The following is a 17,493-nucleotide window of genomic DNA, read 5'->3' as shown; positions in this document are numbered from 1 at the left end:
CGTTGTAATGGTTGCGTTGCAAATGCATGCGTTGTAATGGATGTTGCGTTGTAAAAGTTATGTTGTAATGATAGTGCGGTGTAAAAGTTGCGTTGTAAATGTTGTTTCCCTCCATTTGATGCTACTTTCACTGTCTCTTTTGGGAGGACACCATGTACACAAACACGACATGCGCAGCCCACGCCATTTGATTCAAGTGGCATGCTACAATGTTATTTGAAGGACTCCAAGTCATGGGGGTGCCAAACAATGTTTACCTTGGAATGTTTGATATGCTCCTGACAGGGTTATGTGTGAAACTGCCTGGGCCCTGCACTAAAATCCCACTACTTGGGATGATGTTGTGGCCAGCCTCTACTTTTGGTGCACACCTGACAAGCAGAGACTTGAGTTTTGGTGGTGGAATCTCAAAAACAGGTGCAGCATCCTCTGTGGGCTCACTGATTGTGAGGGACAATGAGGGAAAACAGAAGACAAAAAAAGAAAGGAGACAGATAGTAGTGTGCATCATGGCTATAGAATTTTTAAAAAGCATATGACGCCGCCTTCCGCCTCATTATGTAGGTGTGCGCATCACACATTCGTGCACCTAGCAATGACCAGACTTTTTTTTCTTTGTTGATACTGATCTGACTTGGATTTGTACTCTAAAAAAATAAAAGCAAATGGGGTAGCAACGTGGCGAGGGCTGAAGCAATGGGAGGCAGGTAGATGAAGCAACACGGGTAGAAGAAACACAGGGGTGTAGTTGGGGCAGAAGCAACATGATACGTTGGGTGCAGAAGCAAAAGGGGGCACAGGTGGAGGGAAGCAGATGACATAGAGACAGCAAAATGGAGCAATAAGGGGGAGCAAACGGGCGAAAGAGAGAAAAGGGGAGCAGGCAGGGATGAGCACATAGGCGAGAAAGCAACCGGAGGAGTACACAAGGGTGAGCACAACATGAAGTGGGCGGTAAGAAGCACATGGGCAACAGAGAGCAAAAGGGATGTGCCTGGGAGAGAAGTACACTAGGAAGACAACTGGAAAACACGTGTCCCCATGGAAAGCTTAACCCAAAAGAAAAAAGAAGTGCTTGAAATGCAAGCAGTGGAATCATGGAAGCCAGCCAATGAAAAGAGATAGCAAAGAGTCAATGCTCCTTGGGAGGGACAAACATAAGACTGACAAGCTGGGACACAAAGTAGAAGCATGCAACTGAGATTGACAGAAAAGACAACCAATGGTAAGCAGTGTGCGGATGTTCTTGGTAAGTCCACTGTGTCTCGCAACAGACATCGCATGTGCTATCTAGTAAGGGAGACCTAAAAAGGGGGAGCACAGGAGATGGGCCCTATGAGGGTTACAATGCACCACTGTTAAGAAAGGGAAAGGGGGAATGTTCAGGAGGAGTGATAGAAAGAATTTAACATTTCTTAACGGACCGAATCGCAATTTTGGGCAGTTAAGGAATGCTAAATTGCCTTGCCTATTGTACAGTGGCATATATGCGGTTGCAAAATGTGATTTTATCCCTTAGAAATCGCATTTTGTAAGTACCAAAATAGATCGCAAATAGGAATTTCCTATTTGCGATTCCCTAAGCACTTGTACAAAGCATTTCCTAAATGCGAAAGGGGCATTTAGGAAATGCTATCACCATCGGATCCAATCTGATGATAACCACGCTCAATTTGAAAATAAACCTTGAAATGCTTTTTCTTAAAAGTCCCATGGAGCGCGCAGATGCCCCGAGGGCATTGGAGCCTTTACACAAGGACCACTTAGATTTGATCATTATTTAAGGGGAGGCTAAGGGCCATAGGTACTAATGGTTTTGCATTTCCTAAATTGCGGTTTCCAAATAGTGATTGCACATCCATAGGAATCGCTATAAGGAAATCCAATTTTTGTACATTCCATTTTGCATTTCCTAAATTAGATTTCTTATTATTCGCTATTTAGGAAATGCGAAATGCATGTTTCATACATATGCAGGTAGATTCATCAAAGACCCGTTTTGCGAGTCTGTAATAGCGATTCATAAGGAATCGCTATTACAGACTCGCAAAACGGGATTCATGTAGGAATCGCAAAATTAAATGCGATTCCTACACATTCCTTATTTGCGATTAGCAAATTGCTAATCGCAAATAAGGAATAACTCCCCATTCATTCCTATGGGCCAAAAGGCCCATAGGAATGAATGGGGAGTTATTCCTTATTTGCGATTAGCAATTTGCTAATCGCAAATAAGATAGCGAATTAAAGGGTGCCAGGGGTGTCCAAAGGACACCCTGTAGCACCCCTTAAATGCAAATTCTAACAGGTGTTGCGCACACACATGTCCAAAGGACATGTGTGTGTGTAACCTGCAAAAGAAAAAAATGCACTAAAGTGCTTTTTACTCTTTTTTCGCAATTTACCACGAAGTCAGATTTCGTGGTAAATTGCGACCAAATATTGCGAATTCGCAATTTCAAATTGGGTGATGAATTGCATTTAAGGAATCTCTATTAGAGATTCCTTAAATCCAATTCCTCGCAAATATGTGATTTCGCAAATAGTGATTTTTGTATTTGGGATGATGAATCCCAAATTCAAAAATCGCACTCGCAAAGGGCCAGATTCTCAGAATCTGGCCCTTTGCGAGCGCAATTTCGTTTCATGAATCGGGCTGTTGGACCTTAGTTGCGAGTGTACGTCGATGTATTTAGGACTGTGAACAACAAAATATACCAGGAGAATTAATTTTTGTCAGAGTACAGTAAAGCTCAAACATTTTCACTTTCAGTTACTTTAAAGCATAGAGTCCTTGGGGAGTGGGAGAAGGTGTTGGAGGTAGAGATAGCTAGCACGTGAGACGAGAAAATCCTGTTGTTTTCTTGTGGACAAAGCTATTTATAGCCTGCTGATGGAACACATCTCTCCTCACATTTACATTTGCATTGAAAAGTAATTTTCACAGAAGAGCTGCAGCAATGTTTAATTAATAACTGATGAGGACAAAGGAATTCGGCAAATAAGCAATCTGGAATGAACTCCTTTCGGCAGCACGGTCCCAGGTACATCTCACCTGCCTGTGAATTTCATTTAGGACTGCACCAGAAGTTTAAAATGTTGAGACTTTCTTGTGACAGCTTCTCCGTCTGCAGGAATTAACGAATCTTTCTGTGAACTGTGAAGGTGGAAGGAAATTGAGTTGCAAACACAGCGCGGCCTAAATGACTACATCTGTCTAATAAAACTCCTCAAGGTCTTGATCTCATCATATATCAATAATCTATTATTTATAGAGCTCTTTAGTCACAGTGCTTTACGCAGAACATTCGTGTATGTAATTAATATTGCACAATATAAAGAATGGAACGGGGGTCGGACCTTGCCAAGGCCTGAACTAGCTCTCTGTAGCCCAATCAGATAACAGAAGAAAACACTAAGGGGCAGATTTACAAGCCCCTTGCGCCTCATTCACGCCGCCGTTGCGTCACTTTTGTGATGCAGCGGCAGCGCAAATGCTGCTCCATGGTGCGGGAGTACTTACAACGTGACGCATCTGGGATATGTGTCACGTTGTAATGCCCTCCGCCACATGTAGGCGTTCCTGTGCAGGGGGGGGCGTTCCGGCGCAGGAACGCCTCCGAATAGTGGCTGAGTGAAATCTACAAGATTTCACTCAGTCACTTTTAGGCCCATGCTGCGCCAAAACCCTGCGCCTGCATGAAGCAGGCGTAAGGATTGACGCAGCATTAACTAGATCGGGCCCCCAGAGCATTGCACACATCTGTGCAGTTTTTGCACCATGGTGCGCCGCATTATAAATGCGGCGCATCCATGATTGTGGAGCTATGGCGCACAATAACTGGCGTATCCCTGCTGATTTGCAGGGATGTGCCAGTTATTGTAAATATGCCCCAAAACTTATAGGGCCCTATTTATGAGAAGTGTTGCATCGCTGCGTCAAAGCAGCGATGCAACAATTCTCAGTGCACCCTCCTTGCGACACCATAGATGCGCCATATTTACAGTACGGTACATCATGTCGCAAGGAGAAACAGATGAGTCAGTATTACTGATGTATCTGTAGGTGTAAAAGTGACGCATTGCGGAGGTGTCTGAAAACAGACGCAACTCTAGCAATGCGTCCTTTCACATGAGTCAAACCCCATGTTAAAATGCCTGTGTCACCCTTATGCCTGTCTTAAGGCAGGCGTAAGGTTTTGACGCAATGGCGTCCTAGAAGTGGTGCACTGAAATCATATGAATTTGGCTTTGATGCAGGGGAACGTCCACCCTGCGTACATTATACCTAATGCAGGTATAATGTAGCACAGGGGTTTATGAAGTGACACATCTGCCTGGATGCATTACTTTGTAAATATAACGCAAAGTGGTGCATTATTTATGCCACTGCGGTGTCACAAAAAGTGACGCAACGACTGTGTAATTGTGATGCAGGGCTTCATAAATAAGGCCCATAGATCCCTCCTTGCATGGGTAAATGCACATCTGCCTCTTCCATAAAAAAGGCCAAAACCTCACCAAGTGCAGCTCCACCAAAAATGGCACTGACAAGATCAAGTGCCAAGGAGGATACATTCAGCATTGTTTTCATGGTGATTACAGCCGGTCCACCTGACCTCACGTGCAGACTGTGAAGCGCTGTTAACTGGTCAGAGGGCATCATGTGGGCACCTTTGGAAACCAAGAAATAATTGGCACCATGTTGTAGGAAGATTGCTCTCTATATAGTGGACCAAAACGAGGTACACTGTGTAAAGAGTCCTGGCAACCCTTATTGGTTTATAAAGGCAAAAATGTAAACATTAAGGGGCAGATTTACTAAGCTTTTGAACCATTTTGCGTCTCAAAAGTGATGCAAAATTATGCAAAAACCTTTTTTGGTAATTTACTTTCCAGCGCTGGAAATAACGGAAAAGTAATGCGAAGCAGCGCATTGCGCTGCTTCGCGTTACTTTGCACCATGGGGGCGTACCAAGGGTGGTGCATGGGTGTTTCCATGCAACCACCCAAGGTTTCTCACACTAAACCCAATTTACTAAAAACAGTAGATTGAGTTTAGCGTGAGAAAACTGCACCCTTTTCAACTAGGCACAAGGAAGGAGATATGCTTTCATTTCTCCTACTTTTTCTGACTTTGCATGCGTGCTGCACTGTGCAGCAGGTAAACAAAGTGGGAAAAACTTTTCCTTGTGTCAAGCATAGTATTTTGTACATGAAGGGTACTGTTCCTGTACAAAACCTACACTGGACTCAATACACACACCCTAGCGCTGCGGCGCTAAGGTGTGTGCATGGTGCACAGCAGCTGTAATCAGGGCCGGCGCAAGGGAGTCATGTTTTTGAAGATATGGCGCTCCCCTGCTCCCTTCCTGTGGAGCAATTCAGAGCAGCATCGCCCCCTAATGCCCTCTTTTGTGGTAGTGTGGGCGAGTAGTTTAGGGTAATCAGAGGGTAGTGCTAAGCATTTGTTTTACTAACAGAAGCATTAATGAGACACGCATGCAAGAATAAATCAGAGACCAATTTAGAAAAATAAGTTCTATTTTTATATACATTTTGATACCAAGAACTTCATTATCAAGTACTTTTTTTAAATATTAATTTTTACACATAAGTAAATAGCTCACTTAAATTTGTCGTTATGCAGCACTGCTTTCCTGTGGGAGAAAAAGCATATATTGCGTACAGGTATTTAGGGTCAATTATCGGGGGTCTCCTTTGGGACTTAGAGTAGTAGAGGGCCAAGGTCCAAAGTACCATGAGTGGTTACTCGTTACCTGCCCTAGGGCATCCGGGTGCAGAGGTGCTGGTCGGGTTGGTAGGTTTGCGCGCTTTGCTGGTGGAAAGTAAGGGGGGTACCTAGAAACTGTCTGCAGAGGAGGAATTGGGGATAGATCCAGGAGCTCCCAACAGGTAGTGGGATCACAAGGGTCCAGGGTGCAAGGGGGCACAACCAATTCGTAGGTATCTAGCCTGGGGCACTCTGGTGCAGAGTGGAAAGGTCAGCTGGGCTCTTTGTTTCCTGGAGTCTTACGATTGTTGGTCTCTCCAGTTGAGGGTGCAAAATCAAGAGAGCTGGGAAGTGGGTCTCTGCAGTGCTGACAGCCCTCGAAGGCTGCTCGGTGTAGTGGGAGTCCGGATTGGACTCTTACAGTCTCTGTTTGGTGAAATGGGTCTGGTACTCTGGGTATTGGTCCTCTGCAGCTCCGAGTCGTCCAGTATCCGCCAGTCTCCCAGGGTTCTTGGGGCTCAGCTGCAGGGCGAGTTGCTAGTCATGAATGTCAATACTGGTGCAGGCATGTAGGGTTTGGCGTCAAAAGTCCTCAGCAGTCTTCAGTTCTTGTTTTTCTTGTGACTCTTCTTCGACCTTTTCTTCTTGATCTGTCAAATCTGAGGTCCTGGTGTCAGAGGTGCCACCTAAATACTCAATTTGGGGGTGTTAAGAGGAGTGGCAGGTAGTAGGCAAAGGCATACTCATCTTGAGGGTGTATACACCCTTTATATGATCACTTCCTGTGGGAAGTGGGCATAACCCCAACTCAGGAAGCCTAGTTCCACCAAAACTAATATGGTGGAATTCAAAAATTCGTGGTCCCACTGTGTAGCTCACCTTAGGGGTGGAACTAGCCTAAAAGGATAATAAGCCTCCTGACTAGCTAATTGTTCTGCTTGTCCTGGTGTCAAATGGGCCCGGGGCAGGGGTTGGCATTTCCCCTTTCTAGGGAAGCCTTGGGCCACATATCAAAGGTGGCAGAGACCTTTGAAACATCCTACCTTGATATGCTGATCACTCAACCATCCTGTTTGGAGGAGGTGACAACAGCTCCAGTCAGGGCAGGCACTGTGTCTGCCCTCAGAGCATGGGCTCTCACCTTCAGGGGTCAGAAACCTGTCTGTGGTGGCAGGCTGTCCTATCCGAGTCAGCCAGCACACTAGTAGTTGGCAGATTTTCAGGGAGCACCTCTATTGTACCCTCTGGGTGCATGCATTATAAATCCACCACGGGAATCACTGTGGGTTTATTAATGAAAGATATTTGATACCAAACATCTCTAGTTTCAGTGAAGCCATCTTGTAGCTGGGGAAGCACATGTTCTCAAAATGGCTTGCCTGTTCACTTGTAATATCTATAAATAGACTTAGAAATTACAGGTGCATATCTGCTCATGCAGATATGTCTCATATGTAGTACAGTACACCCTGCCTTAGGGCTTTAAGGCCTGCTGTAGGGGTGGCTTATCTATACTGCACATAGTATCTGCAGGCATGGCACACAGGAGGTGTGCCATGTCTTGAGTTCACTTTTCTCTGCACCATGGCACACAGCCTGCAATGGCAGTTTGCATGTTGTTGCTGATGGGTCCCTTACAGTGGCACAAAACAGAGGTTAGTTTAGTTTAAATAATTTTTTATACGTTTTATTGAATAGACCTTAGTGCAATAGTGACACACATATAATACAGAACATAAATGATGTACACTGCATATAAAGTAATTTGCTTTAAAAAGGTACACAGATAATTATAATAAATAGATTAAAATAGGTTAAAAAGGAGAAATACCCAGATAGCCATCATTGACAGATTACATTTGATATCAGAGCATCTCATATGACATGCATCCACAAGCATTCAAGCATATTCCAAATACTGTATATTTCACACATATCTTAAGTCTACTAAAATTAGTACAATAAAACTATTACATCAATCCCCCCATCCGCAGTTAGCCCTAATCAAGAAAAGTAGTAAAAAAAAAAGTGTCAAAATATTCCACATGGACAAATATATCGCAATAGTACCCATTATCATCCAATTCATCAGTATTACACTAGATTTCCCTTCCATTACTCGCTAGGACTCATGGAGTTATTCGATGAATCTGTGTCTGCTTCTGGGGCCAACAAACTATCCACCAGGTCTTTCCATGTTTTAACCCTTTCAATTTTTCAGTGCCTTCTCTTTATCTCACGAAACAACACAGCACTCTCAAAACTTGCCCATTTAACCATTTATTTACGCCATCTTGTAATTTGAGGACCAAGCGCCGATTTCAGTGCATGGTCAATTCTTGTTTCGCCAAAATCAAACCGGAGTCAGTAAATCTAGTAGTAGTTTTCTTATTTTTAGTATGAGGGTATTTCCCTAGGAGGCAGACCAAGGGTGTCAAGGGATATCCCACAAGATTATTCATTAATATATTCTATTACATCCTCTAAGAACCCCGTTAATGAAGGGCAGGACCATACAATGTGGAACATTTCTGCCCCCAACTCCCCACATCTAAGGCATTTTTCAGCAGCAGTCACATAGAACTTGTTAATCCTGTCAGGTGTTAGATAAGCTCTATGCAAGAGGTAGAAATTGATTCATTTGAACCTAGGATTTCTAGAAACTGTAGGGTGGGACAATACATGCTACAGCCCGTAGGGACACTCTTTAGCCTCCTTGCCCAAGGTACCAAGGGCACCACTTACAAGAGACTTACAGGGGGTGCAAAAGGTATTGCCAATTAGGGGAATAATTGTACTGTTTTAGGGAAAGAGATCTGGCACTGGGGACCTGGATAGCAGGAACCCAATGTATTTCTGTCAAAATTGCATTAGATACCAGGCAAAAAGTGGGGGGGCAACTATTAGAAATGGGGTTCACTAGTTGCTGGGGTAGATGCATCAATTCCTTGCTCCAGGGGAGGTGACGCGTCAGTTCCTTACTACTGCGCAGGGGAGGTGATGCGTTGGCTTCTTACAGGAGAGGAGGTAATGCGTCGGTTTCATACTGCATGGTAAAGTGACGCGTTGGTTTCTTACTGCATCCCCCAATGGTGCAACAGACTTGGCGCCTCAATGCGATGCGATATTCCGGGACAATGCGTGAATTCTTGCAGCCACACAGCAGGGCTTGCGTTGGTAATCTTAGACTTCAGAGATCGTTGCAGCCTGGGGCGATTTCTCAAGCCGCACCAGGCACTGCAACAGTTTCTTTGGCGATAAGTTGGAAACAGGTACGAATGCATCACGCTTCTCTGTGTTGCGTGTATTTTTCCACCTTCCAGCAGAAAATAGTCTCTAGAGGTCCAAAACAACAGCAGGCACCTCTCTGCAGGTCAGAACTCCCAGCGAGGAAGTTCTGGGGAGTTGGAGGTGAAGTCTTTGTGTTCCTGAGACTTCAGAACAGGAGACAAGCTCAGTTTCAAGCCCTTGGAGTTCTTCCTCAAGCAGGGGACACAGCAAACAGCAAAGTCCATTCTCCTTTCATTGGCCGCAAGTAGCCACTGCAGGCCAACCCCAGACAGCAAACAGCACAGGGGCAGTATTCCTCCTCAGCTTCTCCGGATCTTCTCCTTGGCAAATGTTCCTCTTGATTACCAGAAATGATCTAAAGTTCTGGGGTCCGGGCCCAAATATTTTACTACAAAATCCTATGTTCTATGGTGGCAGTGAAGCCCTGTGCTTGGTCAAAACCGGTTCTGTCCTTTCTGGTGCAGCTTCCTGGCAGGAGGTGAAGACAGAATTGTGGTAGGCAGGCCAGACCCATTCAGGTGAAAGGATATCTCCTCCCCCCTAGTCTAAATGCAGCCCAGGTCTATTTAGCCCAACCCTGACTCATCAGGCTCTCTGAGGCCACTGCTCCTCCCTAGCCCCTATCATCCAAAAGCCAGACATGCAATACACAAACCTAGCAGAGGAACACTTGATAGCTAAGCAAGAAAATACCTACTTTCTAGAAGTGGTATTTTCCAACACAGAATGTAAAAATCACCCTCATTATAAGATTCATTTTAACATTCTGAGTTCAGGCATATTAAACTTTATTTTCCTACCTTGTTCCCAGCTGCAGTTATGCTTATAAGATGTTATAAGCAAACTCCCCATTCTGTCCTATGGAAACAGGTTGCCTTGCAAAAGTGAGAAAACGAAATTGGCAGTAAATCACCACCAGGACACGCTACACACATCAGGGCATGTCCTACCTTTCACATACACTGCACCCTACTCACAGGGGTACTGTGGGCCTACCTTAGGGGTGACCAACATGTAAGAAAAGGGAAGGTTAGGGCCTGGCAAGTGGCTGCACTTGCTAAGTCGACATGGCAGTACCAGACTGCACACAGGCTCTGCAATGGCAGGCCAGAGTTATATTTACAAGCTGCTTATATGGGTGGCACAATCAGTGCTGCAAGCCCACTAGCAACATTTGATTTACAGGCCCTGGGCACACACAGTGCACTGTACCAGGGACTGACTAGTAAATCAGATTATGGAAATACAAATCTATAACAATAATTTACAAAGGGAGCACTTGCACTTTTGCACTGAACCTCAGTGGCAAAGTGCCCAAAGCATCTAGACCAGCAAAACGGAGTCCAACACACAGCAAAAACATAGGAGGCAAACACAAAAAATGCAGGGGAGACCCACGCCTATGGTCACAGGTCTAACAGCGACCATGTAAAAAAATGGGCACCTTCCTACATATGTGTACTGGTGAAAAAATGTTACGTGGTGCTCTACTAGCCTGATAAGCAATCGCAGATGAAATGTTCTACTTCCCTACTGTTCAATCCTCAATAGAGGTTGCTCTTCTGAGTACCAGCAAACACTGGGAAGAGTTCAACATCATCTTCTGTGGAGGTTTCCGGTGTGGGCCCCCAAAGATTGATGTGCAGTCAGGACTTAAAGATCTCAACCCACAGATGTTGATGCTGAAGCAAAAGTAAAAGGTCAATGTACAGGCAAGCTCTTTTGGCCTCCATCCCAATACCTCTGAGAAAGACCTAGGAACACCTGCTAGTTGGGCAGCCACTGAATCCTTTCGTATTCAATAAACACCAGCCAAGAGTCTGGGCCAAGTGTGTTTAGATACAGTGCCTCATGGCTGTACATTTTGCCTTAGTTCTGAACTAGCATTTAAGGTAGAAGTGTATTATAGCCAGAACTGAGCCCACGCCCTTGTTGCAGCAGTGCACACTGGTCCATATCTTAGCCATGTGCAACATAGCAACAAGAAGCATGCATATTACAACACCTAAAATATATGTGTACACTGCTGATTATTATGTAAACCTACCATCTTCGTTTTCACATTAAATACCAGATGGCCTGCAACCTTTACGGCAGCACACTTGTGTATTTGTGTAATTAAAAAAGTTGAAAGGAGGAGATGGAAATGTTACTTACGTGTAAATCCTAGTTCCTCATCACAGGTATCCTCACTGAAGGCATAAGCGTAGAATATTCCCCCCAGCAGGGACCCCAGAACACTTCTTTTCATCACTGCAATATTATAAAAAATGTGAACTGGAGGTCAACCCTTCAAATCTGCAAAATTAGTTGCACCTCAATAATAAACAAGCATTTACAATGCAACGGTTTCGCCTTTGGAAAAGTTTGAGCTATTGGCATTGTGAATGACAAACTTTTTATTTATGTGTTTGTTTTGAAAACAGATAAATAAATGGCATTGTCATTTACAATGGAAATAGCTTAATCTCTCGCAAATGCGATCTGTATTGCAACTATTTCAGTTAGCATTTTGCACTACGATGAAAACTGGCTTGTGCATTTACTCCTGCAGAAGAGTATCAAGAGGAGAGTCAGCAGGCGTCCCTGTAGGAGGTAGTGTATTCAAGACTGTGCAATACAATACATGCTCCCTTCCCAACTCACTTGGTCTCGAACGCCCAGTCATACACTGCACCACCATACATTGCAACACAAATCTGGACATACATTAAAACGAAAAACCGCCTGTTTGTCTATAGTTGATTGTACTCGGTGGCCTTGAGAGAGGAGGCCGAACTGTGGTGAAACTGCTGGGTTTGTGTGTATGAGGGAGGAGTGGAGTCGTATTTGTGACAGAACTTCTGGGTGTGGGCGAAGGAGCTGGGAAGACCTGGCACAAGAGTGGAGGAACGGCAGGATCTGAGGGTTGGAGTGGCCTGGGATGCTCCAATATCTACAATCTCAGCCTTTCACCGAAAGTACAGCAGACTCGGGTGAAATGTCGGTCCGATGACAGCTAGACGCGCCCCCGCGTATTCTTCCTGTGGCCCAGTCCGCTGGCACACACTCTTATTATATAGCTCCTCACTAACTCTGTTGTGGGAATTAACAGGTGGGAGTGTAAGGAAGCAGCTGTCGTTCCGGTTAGTGCATGAGCCTGTATGAAAGAACAAAGCCGCAAAACATATCCAAGGGTCATTAACAGCCCTGTGAGAGGTAGAGAGGCTGTAAAGAGGGGGAAATGGAACATATGGAGAGATAAAGGAAGGGGGAGAGGGTGGAGAAAAACGGGAATTACAAGAAGAGAACAGGAGTGGGGAAAATACAACAGAAAGAAAAAAAACAGACCGATGAGGGCTGTCAAGCTGTTTTAATATTGGGATTGTCAGGAAAGGGCACGCCTTTGATCCGCCCCTGGATCCAGCTTTATATAGCTAACAGAGCCCGTAGGTCTGAGAATAAAGGTTTAATCCTAGTCCCTAAGATTAAACGTGCACGTAGTGGAGGCCAACTGTTCACATACAATGCATCCAGACTCTGGAAACAGTACCCCCCTCCACATATGCTCTGAGCAAGACTACCTCAAGTTCAGGAAACATCTGAAAACCTTTCTCTTGCATTAACCTCCTCACAGTTTACATGGCGACGTAGCGCTGGGATGCCCCTGGGTAACCACGCGCTTTAGAAATGTTTCTTAATTCATTCATTCATTCACTGCTTTGCTGTATGATAATTCCATCATTATTGCCACCAGCAACAGAAGTCGAAGCAAACAGGACAAATCAGTAGCTGCAGGTAATTCCCCATGTTCTCTGCAGAGAGCTAAATACACCGGAAATCTTAGGTGGCATTGTGATTACTACTGTTGTGCATATCTGCTTTGTTTAGCACCCTTCGGTGTGTTTTTACTGTTCTGCTGCTGTTGGGTTTCCATACTACTGGGAATGTAATAGTTAATGAATTGTGAATCTGCAATGTGGAGGGTGATTGCCTTTCGCCTTGGGCTGTGAGTGGCATGGTTGGCACCAAAGTGAGTAGGTGAGGAGCCTGTAATGTGCAGCAAGTAATTGCCTCACAGCTTTAGCGGTGAGTTGGGGTTTGTGTCGCAGACTCACAACTACGGTGTTCGTGGGCTATGCAGATATAGGTTTTTACAGCAACATTATCCATTTCAATGTCAAGATACTTAGAACTGGAGGCTTCACCTATAATATTAACCTATTTCAAACACATTTTGCTCCGATGTCCTTGGTTTACCCACAAAAACTACAAAATGGTTTGTTTTTTCACAATCAAAATCCCTTCAAATGTAGGTAGTCACGTGATGGTGATATACAATCACACATAATGGCTATTATATTTTACACACCTCTAAAAGGTTTTGTCGTTTTGTACAACCAAACAGCAACCCTAAGAATAGCAGGACTGCTTCGAGGATACCCTCAGTGAAGATGAAACGATCACCAAGTTATTTATGAGTTATGACTCCTACGTTGATGAGATGCTGCAGTGTTTTGTAAGACTGGCCTACATACTTCAAACGCGTTTCCTTTAGGTTCAAAATATTTCTGCTTCTTCGAAGTGCTAAATATATCTTACGTAATTAATAATTTGAAAAAAAGAAAGGAGAATAAAAACAAAAACTGCTTTCCCTAGCAGGCTTTTGAAACTGCAGAAACAATGTTTCCTTTTGAATAACAGAAATGCATATAGCTACCTGTAGAAAGTCGTGAAACACCATGGATGGGGGCGTACGCCGCGGGGGGACGGGCACACGGACAGCGGGAGGGGGGCCGGGCGGGCACACGGACAGCGGGAGGGGGGCGGGCAGGCAACATAAGACGGGATAAACAAGATGAGCGGTAAAGGCACGGAAAGCGGGACGGGGGCGGGAAAGGCACGGACAGCGGGAGGGGGGAGGACAGGCAACATAAGACGGGATACACAAGACGAGCGGGAAAGGCACGGAAAGCGGGAGGGGGGGCTGAAAAGGCACAGACAGCGGGAGGGGGGACGGGCAGGCAACATAAGACGGGATACACAAGACGAGCGGGAAAGGCACGGACAGCGGGAGGGGGGCGGGAACGGCCAGCACTCATCTGGACCTGGACTTCCTCTGGCGGCGGTCGGCCGCAGAATGACCAAACTAAACGGACTACAAAAAAAAATAAACCCCGCCCACGCCCGCGATGACAATCGGAGAGGGAAGAAATCGCGAGAACGCCCACGAATCTGGTCCGGCCATGACGGACAGATCTCTGTTCCAATGGCTAGCCTCCATTTATGGAGCTAGCCAATGGAACGGAGGGGCGGATTCCAAGCCACACTGTTTCCAACATTAGATTTCGCCTGCGCCGAAAAGCTGCGCAGAGCGCAGCCTTCGGCGAGGCGAAACCTAACGAGAACCACATATAATATCCGAGATTATTTCTATGCTCCAGTTGGGGGTTTCAGTGTGCAATATGTGTAGGAATGTGGAACATCACTTGACAATATCATTCGGCGCTTGTCTAAAGTATATAATCTGTTTGTATACATCTTTTCCGGAGCTTCTCAAATTATATTTCATATTGTACGATTAAATGCACTCTTAATGCATCCCTGTAAGTATTTTGAGGGGAGGAGCAGTGATCTTAACTACAATCCTACTGACTTAGTCCCATTCAGGCCAGGCCCTTGCACGTCCATTATTTTCTGTCGCAGGGGTGCTACCTGACCCAGTTGACAGCTTGTGTTCCACTTTGTCTGTCCTTACTTAATGGGTGGCTTGATTCTCATGTGTCTAAATTCATATGGGCGTCCCCAAATTTAATTAAGCGGTTATAGCTGTAGAGATAAGAGATTCAAAGCTTCTACTGATATTTTGTACAGAAAGAAATGGAAATAACTCCATTTTAAACCAAAGTGGCGTTAGTTTACTAACTAACCTGCTCTATTTGTAGAGAAAGAGTTTTGCAAAGACTTATTGAGTGGCTGAGGGAAAAAAAATAAAACCCCAACATCAACGACAGAGCCGCCACCACAGGATCATAGCCACCTGCTGGAAAGAGGAAACCGATGTGTGGTTGTGGTGTACAGCAGTCTGTGCTGGCATGGCAGTCAAACACCTTATAACTATTCCCAGGGGTCAAGAAGTCATAAGATTAGACTGAATGTCAATGAACAAGCTGTGACCACGTGGCCTCAGTCATCAGATGAAAGGAAGAAACCACTGTGAGGTGGTGCTAGCACACCTCTTACTGCCCAATCGGAGAACACCCCTGAGGTCATCAGACTAGATTCAAGAATCTGACTCCACCACGAAGATGCATCACAGCGAGAGCCACTGATGATCATCACAGAATTTGAGACCAGAAACACTGCACCAGAGAGATGAGAGTTTTTATTTTTTTATTTTTTAGATTATTCTCTGAAATCTGAGGCACACTTCGGAACAAAAAATTCAGTTATTTTGAAAAAATATTGGTATAACAGAATCTAGACACTCGGATGAGCACGTCATATAGTTAATGATGTTGTCTTCTGAAAAAAACGGAATTGCAATTTTGAGAGAACAAAGCAAGGCTCAGCAACATCCTAACCACACAACAGAATATTTGAATATTTATGCAAAGTTTTTATAGAGCATCACCCTTCAAATAATAAGCACATCTGCGCACTCCCTGAAAAGACAGCAGATCACTAGCAATAAGAGGGTTCAGCATTTTTTTTTATTGTACAATAGCTTGAAAAGCAGCCTTTACCCTCCGAAATACAAATTCACTTCTGGTTTTACTGCATTCTTCTCGGCCAAACAGAAAGAGAGTAAACACCCTTCAAATGCTTGGTGTGCGAAATCCTAGTGTCACTGCAGTGGCGGCTCTTGCTCCCGTGGCCAGTCTCTCAGCATCTCCTAACCCATGAGTTCGCCAGATACGTCATATAGTGGCCTTGAAGGCATGTAGCGTATTTTATAAAAAGGCATGCTCAGGGGGCACGGTTTGGGCACCCGAGTTTCACATCAAGAAAAAGTGTGCCTTGAGATTCCCACCGAAAACACCTGAACCATCAAACAGTGTCATTCCTGAAGCGAGAGCCCCTTATATTTCACTTTGTGCGGCATCCTCAACCTGTCCATGCATGCATCGCTATCAGCATGTGTTGTCGGACACGCCTGCCTCGTGGCGCTACGAGTGCATGTGACAAGATCATCAATAGTCACAAACTCAAATCCCAGCAGGCTGACTCCGCCTTTCATCCTACAGGGATAAACCCCGGAGTACCACTGAGCGGCATAAAAAATCAGATATTTTGAGTGTGTGCACACAATTCGGTAAGTATTATACTTTGCAAACAGTCCCTGTGAGATTATTATGTAAAAGAGCAGAAAGGCTGCTACTACCACTGACAGTGATCTCCTTGTAGCGATAAGCAATACCAACATTGTACCAGTCATAAATGTCTCCCCAAACTCAGCAACTACGGGGACAAAGAGAAAAAGGAAGTTGATCAAACCTACGAACTCCAAAAGAAAACAACCACCTTGTTTAAATAAGCAGTGTACTGCCCTGAGTTCATGGATCAAAGGCGCCAGGGTAAATGTGGCTCCGAGTTCAACTAACGCCACTGTTACTGTTGCTTTAACACTACCCGTAGTATCAAATTAGTCTACTTATGCCCAGACTGAGACTGGGATTGGCCACTCATCCTGCTTTAAACTCGGCGATACTGCAACAGACATTATAGCAGACTCTGTATATGACTGCATTAAAACACTTGTTGACAGAGTTTTGCTGATCTCTGGAAATTTTTAGATCGCTTAGAGTCATTGGTGAACAAATCAGACCGGAACACCACTCATAAGCAGGTTTCACAACAGGGGGGGGGGGCGGGGGGGGGGTCAAGTCCCTCAAGCCCCAGGTTTCTAGCATACAGAGCGTAATTAGCCCTAATAACCACAAGCAAGTGTTAATACTCACACAACCCCCTCATACTAGCACCCCTAGCGCTTGTGTTACTTGTTGTAAAATAAGGGAGTGTTTGATACCTAAACCCACTGGCGCCCAGTATGAACTAGCTATGTCTACTGCTATTAATAACGTATACCAACCTGCTCACTTAGCTACTCATGCCGCCACCTCGAACCATACAAAAAACACAACTCTAGTTTGCAATACCCAGAGAGCAAAACCCCCTACTGTGAACAATGTTAGTGAGTTTGTGGCGGCTAATAAAGAAAACCTCAGCCAACCTCCGGCTGCTTGCCCCTATGTTTTAGTCTTAGCAGGCGTCCCACCCTTAAGGAAAAATCAGACTGAGACATGGGAGGTCAGGGAACATGGCGGCTGGCTGACGCCAGTCGGGAGACACCCTGTGCGAAGGAGAGCCCGCCCTAGATTCACGCTACGGGAGAATGTAACGCCAGCTTTTGGTCTGTGAGGACGCCGTCGCCTGGTTCTGAATTGCGAGGGATACTGCTCGGCTGTGGTTGGGGTTTTGTGTTTTTT

The sequence above is a fragment of the Lissotriton vulgaris genome, chromosome 5 (genome assembly GCF_964263255.1).
Source record: "Lissotriton vulgaris chromosome 5, aLisVul1.2, whole genome shotgun sequence".
NCBI lineage: Eukaryota > Metazoa > Chordata > Amphibia > Caudata > Salamandridae > Lissotriton > Lissotriton vulgaris.
Note: the sequence above shows the minus strand (reverse complement) of the source record.